We start from the raw sequence: 9,442 nt of genomic DNA on the forward strand, positions 1-9,442 counted from the left end.
GGAAAATTATTCTATAAATAATGACAACGTAAATATAATTCTGTTATTCTCAATCCGATATACAATAAAACATTTCTCTGATATGAAAATATCAATTGTCGACTGTCCAAGGTTAGACCTTACCATCTAAGTCAAACCAAATTGAAGTACTTACCTATATCAAAAACAATTACAATAATGCGTCTGCCCTTAGAGCATAAAGGGGGGCTATGGACTTTATAGATACTTAAGAAAAGAGGGCCTAACACCATTAAAATACAGTTAAATCAGGCGCCTCCTTGTCGCCGTCATGTTAGTTATAGGATAGTAATTAACGATTAGTTGGGCCCACTTTATCGAGACATTATGTTGCGTCAGATGGACTGTTGTCTATTTCTGGATTCGCTTATTAGCTTAGCCCATTATCAATTCATTTCTTCGCAGAAGTCGGTACGTTACGTAATAATTATAAAGACATGTGGATAGATCGACGAGTGAATTTTTATGCCCGGATTCTATAATCTATTTTTTTTACCTGCAGTTTGATGATATATTGTGTAGTACCTACCTAACCTAACGTAAAGTAAGCACTTAATTAATGTGGAATTGTTAAAACTGTTATGTTTCAGTAAAAATGTAACGTAATTCACATTTTAAATTTTAGAATACTTCACAAAATGTTAGCACTAATAATGCATATCTTCCCATCTGAGTTCTTTAAATTATAAAGTATTTTAATATACATCAATTGATCTATTCCAACTCTAAGGGAATGAATACAAAATATAGTTACCATATAAGGTACCCCATAAAATTGAAGGCAAACTGTCTCAATATCAATCGTCATTACCAGACTCGTAAAAACACACCTCAACACGAACAGTCGTTAAGCCAATTGGTTTTATGACGTCATTAATCACACTGGAATGGACCAATCATATCTAGGTAGCTGGAGACTATTGATTGCTAGCTTTACGACCTCTTTGACATATTTTATTATTCACATCTGAAAACACGAGCGTCGCTTTGACAAACCATCGAGCAAGTATGTGTGTGATTCAGTATTTCTTCCGCAGTCAGACTAATATCAATATATCTACCTAAGTATACCCTGAATGTTTGCAAAGAATTTTCTAGAACAAGCATTGAACATCGATTTTTTCAATGTTCCCACAATAGGTTTTATCACGAATATTGCCTCATACCTGAGAGCAAAAAAATCTTGCTGGAACGCCAATGGTCAAACTCTAGCAAAATCGTAGCTCATAAATCTGCCTGTTCAGCACAAACACCTGTAAGCGCCATGTATTACAGCAATTACCATAAAACAATCACCCGGCTCTGATCAATCTGCCCACATCGCTAATGACTAATTACCCTTGTACAATCTCCACTACAATGTACTAATACATTCCTGAGAGCTTGAGGAAGCGCGAGCGATTCTCAGTCTTATCGCATTCCAATACAGAATGGTTCATACGGTCTTCTGGATCTGGAAGCGTCATGCTCATTAAATATTTGTCTTGGAGAGCATCATTGCCAATTTGAAAGCTATTGAGTGGACGGTAGGGGTTATTTTTGCGTGGATTTAGTTTAGATTTAGTGGATGCTCGAGGTTGTAGAAAGATATCGGCACATAATGAGTTGAGTGGTATTTAGATGTCGTTATGTTTGTTCATGATCTTACTGTGGCTGCATTGTATTCGTTTGCAGATTTTATTCTGGTTTTATGGATATTTCATAACTATCTTCAGAATTGTATTGATGTTGAGTGAAATTTACTTCTTAGGACTTTTTAAATATTTGTCCGTTGGTATTCATTTGTGTTTTATTTTTATAGAGGGTATGCTTATTGGTCTAATAAGTATTGCCATACTTACGGTACGGTTCAGTATTTGTATTGTACATTTTATCAAAGTATATAATAGTAGGTCTATTGCCAAAAGGGAATCAAGAACCTTCATTCTTTTTAACAAACGTCTGTGTTGTTTCAAATTATCAGTAACTAGCGGTGCGCCCTGGTTTCCCCTGCGGTACATATATAGCCTATAACCTTTTTCAAAAAATGGGCTATCTAACACTGAAACAATTTTTCAAATCGGACCAGTAGTTTCCGAGATAAGTGCGTTCAAACAAACAAAAAAACTCTTCAGCTTTATAATATTTGTACAGATTTTCATTTTTTAGGCCATACATCAGATATATATTATTTCCAATAAGTTATTACTGTTTTCCATAACTTCAAAATCACCTCAAAGTTACAAGAAAGTTATTCAAGACAAGAGTGTAAATAATACCATTGGTTATCAATGCATTGATACAGGATCATATAATAATTGCATTAGGCAGGTTTCGTCCTCTAAGTGAGTTAGTGAGAGCCGAGTTGTGCTATAGATTGCGCCTTGATCAAGTTAGAGATAAGTTAGCGTAACCAAACTTTGATCGATGCTGGCTTTACTGGTATACAGATGAACAGTATTTATAAACATTCACAAATAATAACGTATTTATAGGGAAATATAGTTATATATATTAAGAGGTAATTTACGATGCGACGTTCGCGTAGGTGAGGTTCGATGAGACGAGGTTTTATGGAACATCGCTTTCAAATCACTTTCTTAAAATGTTTTCTAGATTTATGGGAAGAAATTTAAAATATGGACAATATGATTAGGAAACTATATTCCTTCATGTTACTTTATTCTTTAAAAATTATAAAGCGTACCCAAGTGCACCTCCTTTTCGGATCAGTTTTGCAATAATACGAAATAATGAGAATATATTGCGGTTTTATTAATTTTACCTTAATTGAAATATGAAGAACCGTGAAATTCTGTTGAAAATAACTTATACGATATACCATTATTAAAACAAATATGTATGTATTTACACATACATATAAAAACAAAATCAAAAATGCACTCAACTTCTCGTAAGCTGTAATACAAATTTAATTTCAAATAAATAAAACCGGTAAACACAATAAAATACTATATTATGAGCCATATACGACGTAGCGTTAACCGCACAAATTCAATCCCCATACAGTTACAGTCGCTCTAAAAAAGTTATCGGCCATTCAGAAACATTACCGCAATGAATTATGTAGGACTGTTAATCTGTCTGTCAGTCCTCATCTCAATTACTGCTAATTGAATATTAAGATGGCTACGATTGTGCATAAAATTTCCTAATCATTGGATACTGATAGGTCATTAAATTGGTGCAATTATCATTGAATTTAATGGACTTAATTCCAGTTGGAGGAGTGATTCCGGTTTTAATTTTGGTTAATTAATCAAGGGAATTCGCTAGGGTAGTATAGAAGAAACATCGGTAGCTAGATGTACATATCTTTGGAATGTTGTGTATGATTCTGACTGATTCGCTTTCAATTCTGCGATTCAGAATTTAGGTCATTACGTAATAGTATTCTGTTATATCCGGTTCAGGAAGCATGTTTCTGTTTTATAATTTCAGCCTTGTGTTTTATAGTTTGAGTCTAATTAGAAAGATTTTGGGCGTTGCTTGGAGTTGAGCTATGAACACCTGAGATTTTTTCGTTCTTTCTTCGGAGTCTAGGTAAATTTCTGCGTAATCTGGTGGAATTTTCGTTAATGTCATGGTAACTAATAACAGTAGGTCTAATCGTAATTATTACTATCTAAGAACCCTACGATACTTATTATAGGTTATTTATATACGGCTTCTGTGAAAAATAAAACATCGAAACTCCCTCAAATAGCTCATTTCAATAGCTAAAAGGTAATAAAAAGAAATATTGGCAGAACATTCATACGTCGCAACAAAGTGGCAATGAAGCAAGACATGTAAAATAATTATTGACGATAAAAATACGATATCGCACCGTACGTCGTAAACGTCGTGTCATGTACGATATATTATCGTGATATGAACGTGTGAATTATATTTAATGGTCGAATATTGATTTTAGCGTGTTTATCTGTGGAATGTTTGATTTATTTGCTTTGACTATTTTTTTAGGGAAGGAAGATTCTAACGAACGAGTGGATACTTTAAAAGAAATGCAGCAGTTAAGTGCAATAATTTAATTTGTATCTTGAGGCATTAAGAACAAAAACATCATGGCCAGAAGCCGGTCATATTTTAACTGAGCCAATCAAATAATGAGATCACGTAGTATTTTGTATTCAGATACTTTTATTGCGGCCTTTAAGGTGGATGAATATAAACAGGATTCATAAGGATTATGCGGAGAATGGTCTTCGAGCGAGGGGAAGGGGGACGTGGCGTGGGGAGAGGGGGGGGGGAGGAATATAGCCTTAATCCCTGGGAACGCGGTGCGATGGAATTGAATTGGTTCTTGTATGTAAATTGTCGCGTGTTAGTAAATAAATATACGGAGTACTGATTTAAAGCAGTCTTTGAGAAACGGGGCACCTTTAAAAAATTGCTTTTTTTTTCAATTTGGTCGGATTTGGTCGGCTTTGGTACATTGGGTAATATAAACTATATTGTATGAGTCAAGTTTGATTGATTTGGCGTTTCAAGGGATACTTGTATGTAGTAATGAATGGGAGTTTTGGAAACATGATCATTTTTTATTAGCAAAATTATCAAATTCTCGGTCTGTGGAAATATTTATTACTCTTTAACAAAGATTGTACAAGAAACTTAAAAAAATATATACATATATTAATAACCATTAATATTATTAAAGGGATACATAAAACAATTCAATCCTGTTGCTCTAGATGTATGAAAAATTATTTTTCTCTGATCTTCATTGTTTGTTCTGATACTTTCTCTTATAATCAGCAAATTCGATGTGGTAAAGGACATTGTGAAACATCTGATTTCTAGCAATTGTTTAAAATGTTTAAAATATTTCATAAAATAATCGTGTCTAATGATTTAAAAGAATTAGACAAATTTGTTTAATTCGTCTTATCTGAGAACACTATCATTGTGGTAATTTAGTAGAAGAGTTAGTTATCCTAATAAGTACACTAGCATCAGTTTGTAATAGATCTATAAAAAGTAATTTCATCATTATTCACCACCTATCATTGTTTCAGCGGCAGAGAAACAGGCCTCCTTTTTATAAATCTATAAAATTATTATTGGTAAATATGTGGATGCCATCTGTTCTTAATCTGTTCTACATCTTATACTCCCTACTAATCCATGTTTTGTAAAGTTGGAAATGAAATTAACTATTTTTATTTTTTATTTTTATTATTAAAACTTTTTGATTCTGAAACGATTACTATGTTTTCTTTCAATGATATGAGCCGTGGTTTGGTAATATCACTAATGATTAATTTTGTCGAATTTTTTTCATGTCCTGACCTAAATGTTTTTAATAAAGCAAAAGCTTTGCTAATCTTATATGATTTAACGGAAGACATCTTATAACGAGTTATAAATATATAAATTGGGAGGATATACTCAGTGGCCGTCCGTTTGTCGCAATAATTCGTCGTTTGTATTCATACGGCTGCGACATGACTCCACTCCATCTCTTTATTGCGTTTATTGTTGGCTGGAGCTTAAGATATGGACCTTTTGCTACGCTCCATGTGAGCTAGGCTTTATAAGGCTGATTTGTTTCGTAATTTACATGGGGATATTGAGTTATGGGTTATTTTTAGATGTTGAAAAAAAATTGCAGATTAGAAATTTACAATCAATTAATTGTAATGTCTACCTGTCCTTTAATATTAATAGATATCAGCATCTTAGAGAGCATTGTGACATGGGCTTCAAATTAGCTGTGATAATAAACTACATTTTTGGGGGTTAATTAAGGAATTAAATTTTATTGTTCTTCACTTGACAAACATAAAACGCCTGATCTCAATTAATATGGGGCACTTTTTATCCAGGGCTGAAATTTCCAAAATATACCTATAGCTTCCAGGGAGTCGTCGGGAGCATCGGCTATGTGGAATACTTACTGATTAAAACCCCACTGTGTTCCGACGCACTGCGGGAACGCTCCGCACTTACCACAGAGGCCAGTGGAACTGCTCCCCAAAACACTATAATTTTTACTCCCCAAACTGAACACTGTCAACTGTCCTCGTTGTTTCGACCAAACTAGCATGACAAATACTAAAACAATAACATCACGCGCTCAACTTGGCCGTTTGTCCGAAACATCCGGTCTGTCGCCGACAGCCTCCGGAACGTAGCGACTGCATAAACTTGTAGGCTTTTCGTTTTAAAGTTTATATTCTATGTTGTTATATAATTTCATTACACATAAAGCTAAATCCGAGGTGCAGAGGAAAATTATATTGGAAGTAATAAGGTATATTTTTTTAACAACCGACATGAAAAAATGGGTTTGTTTCGTCATAAATTTCGACTGAGAGAACCGATTTGCATGATTCTTTTTATTTTATTTTATTTTTTTTTATTTAGAAAGTTAGTGCCTCCCGTGTGGTATAATTTGTTAATAAAGTGCTTTGATAGTGGTTTAGTTTATATTAATAAAATGTTCATCTGTCAACCCGCACTTAACCAGTGCATGAAAAACTCACACAGGTCACCTATGTTTATGTAAGGACTTGTGTCAAGTAACGTCATAAAATAACAATCAATTTCCCACGTCTTATATGACACGTTTTACAAAAAAATTCAAGCTTCACGGTTACGTGTGTGTACGCAACGCAATGTATAAATGTGTTGCCTCCCATCCTCACCTCACAATCAAAACCCATGATTCCTGTTATTCCTGGAGATCTCAAGCATCTATATGCAAATGGTGACAAACAGCCGCCTACGTTTACAAACGCTCAATATATTTTTATGGTTCAGGAAAAGCTGAATTTTTACCACATACAAGTGCAATTCGTTACGCGAAATGAAACCTTATTAGTGGGGCGGTAGGGTTGTTGTTCACGAACGTGATATGGTAGCTGGGTCCCCGTCAAGATATTGTTTCGTACTTTATGATGTGAATCGGGATTTCACGGCAACTTGGGGCATTCGAGTATTTGCTGGGGTGCACGATTGCATGTAACTCAGGCTTTGAGAATTCATATTTTATCGCCTTGTTTATTACTGTTTCATTATGTTTTTTGTTGATTAATTTGACAACCTGTACGTGTAATATAGGGCTTTTTGTTTTGCGGTTTTTTTTCGAAAATCTGTTTACTATGTTTGCGAAAATGTAAATAAATTGTTATTGGGAAGTTTTTTTTTTTTTTTTGATATAATAGCGGGCAAACGAGCAGGCGCGTCACCGGAGATTAACGCCGCCCATAGGCGTCCACGCAACCTGGAGAGTTGCGGGAGTATTGCCGGCTTTTAAGGGAAGAGTACGCTCTTTTCTTGAAGAGACCCAAGTCATAGTGGTTCGGAAATGCTGAAGCGGGTAGATCGTTCCACAGAGGAGAAGTTTGGATAAAGTAAAATAGGAATAATAAATAGTATCTAAAATCATCATAACTAATGTTGTAATTAGTATTTTCTATTTAATTGTGATGATGCTTTAATATATCCCGTCTTTTATGTTTCAATTTGAAAGAGAGATAATATTTATGTTTTTTACATTTCCAAATAAAGCATACTTTAAATATAACGCAGAAAATAAACAGTTTAACACCCTCCGGATCCTGGTCGAAGTGACCTGCAAACGTATTCTGTACTCAGTCAATGTTTTCATTAACCACGTTTTATATCCACCAGCATTTTAAATACAAAGTGAACGTTTTCAGTGTTTAGAAAGCACGTTATTTTGCTCTTAACTCTATCTAGATCAAAAATACGTCATAAGTACACAATAACATCATTCATATATATAACATCAATACTAAGGTACATTTAAGAAAGATGTATGTTATGTTATATAAGTGAGAGTAATGTCACTGTGTTTATATTGACAACAATCGCGTCCAGTGAGGGCGGGCGGCGCCCACCGTCCACTCTCGTATTTCTTATTTCAAAACACGAAGAAGGTATCTCAAAGTATAGGTTTTATATATTTATTTTAGTTAATAGATTATTAGTGGAAACAACTTGATGGTGAATTAAATGTTAATGAAGTTAGTATTTATTGTCTCGATTTTAAGTGTTTAGTGGATTCGTGTTTATTACTTAGCGTTTAAAATTTATCTCGTGTATAATATTACTTGTAAAAATCCATGTTTCTACATATATAACATATAATAAGGAATGTTTCATCAGTTTTTTTAAATAAATGTACTCAGATGAACTAACTGACACTGGCTCTCTTATATAGTTAATGTTCATTTATTAAAAACTATTTTATAAAAAATTGAGCATCTCATTGTATTATAGAAAAACACCTGAATTATTTCCAGGTAAAGTTGCATGAAATGTATAAAGTATTCTATGAAATTAGCTTCCTTGGTTTGTGCTATAAATAAAACATCTAAACATCTCATACAATCGATTCACAATAGAACGTTTTTAACACCATTTTATTAATATTTAATTATTAACCTGGCTGAGAAACGTTTGAGAAGCGCAGACGATCTTCCGTCCATCGCAAAATCTCGTAGCAAAGCATAACACAAAATAAACAAAGTGTTTTTCTAGCTTATTTTCATAAGTTAATAGTGGACGGACAACCCCTCCGTTATGAGATTTTTTATTATGTATGTAAATACATAACCTGATTGTTGTAATGCCTAGGTTCGGACTCTGATATGAAAGATATGAGAATGATATTGGCAATATATAATTTTTGTATAATTATTGACTAACTAACTTTTCTCCCACGTCTTCGCCTGCAAAGTCAAAGGAAATTCCCATATGAATGAGATATTTCATGACGGAAAAAAGTAGGATATGTCACTTTCTGACCTCCAAAAATCAGATAGTTAAAGCGATCCGTGGTGATGTATAATTTAAACAACGAATAAGCAAACAAATTGTTAAATTAGTCCTTACTAGTATAATAATTAACTGACATAGCTCTATAGCCAGCAGCTGGATAGGTTCCGTATTTCTGAATGTAAAAAGACATTGAACAAACATGTAATGCATCTATTCCTGACACTAATAAAATATAGTTTAAAAAAACTAAAAAACACGCTTTTCAAGCACATCAAACTAAAAACTATAAAATAAAATATAGTTTAAAAAACACTAAAAAACACGCTTTTCAAGCACATCAAACTAAAAACTATAAAATAATTTTTAATATAAGCTGAAAACAATAATGAACGAAAAATACTAATATTGTTGTGAATAATTTTTAATATAAACTGAAAATAATAATGAATGAAAAATACTAGTATTGTTGTGAAAAAAGCGTGGGGCGCTTTGTGCCATATTTTTCGTGTACTCGATTGGAGTTTTATATCTATCATACAAATAATTTTTAATATATGCTGAAAACAATAATGAACGAAAACACCTCATTTCTCACTTTAAACATGCAGATTTCATTAAAATTTCGTACACTTATCAAGAACCATCATTCATCCCATCATCCCATTGCTCA

The sequence above is a fragment of the Zerene cesonia genome, chromosome 6, assembly GCF_012273895.1.
Source record: "Zerene cesonia ecotype Mississippi chromosome 6, Zerene_cesonia_1.1, whole genome shotgun sequence".
NCBI lineage: Eukaryota > Metazoa > Arthropoda > Insecta > Lepidoptera > Pieridae > Zerene > Zerene cesonia.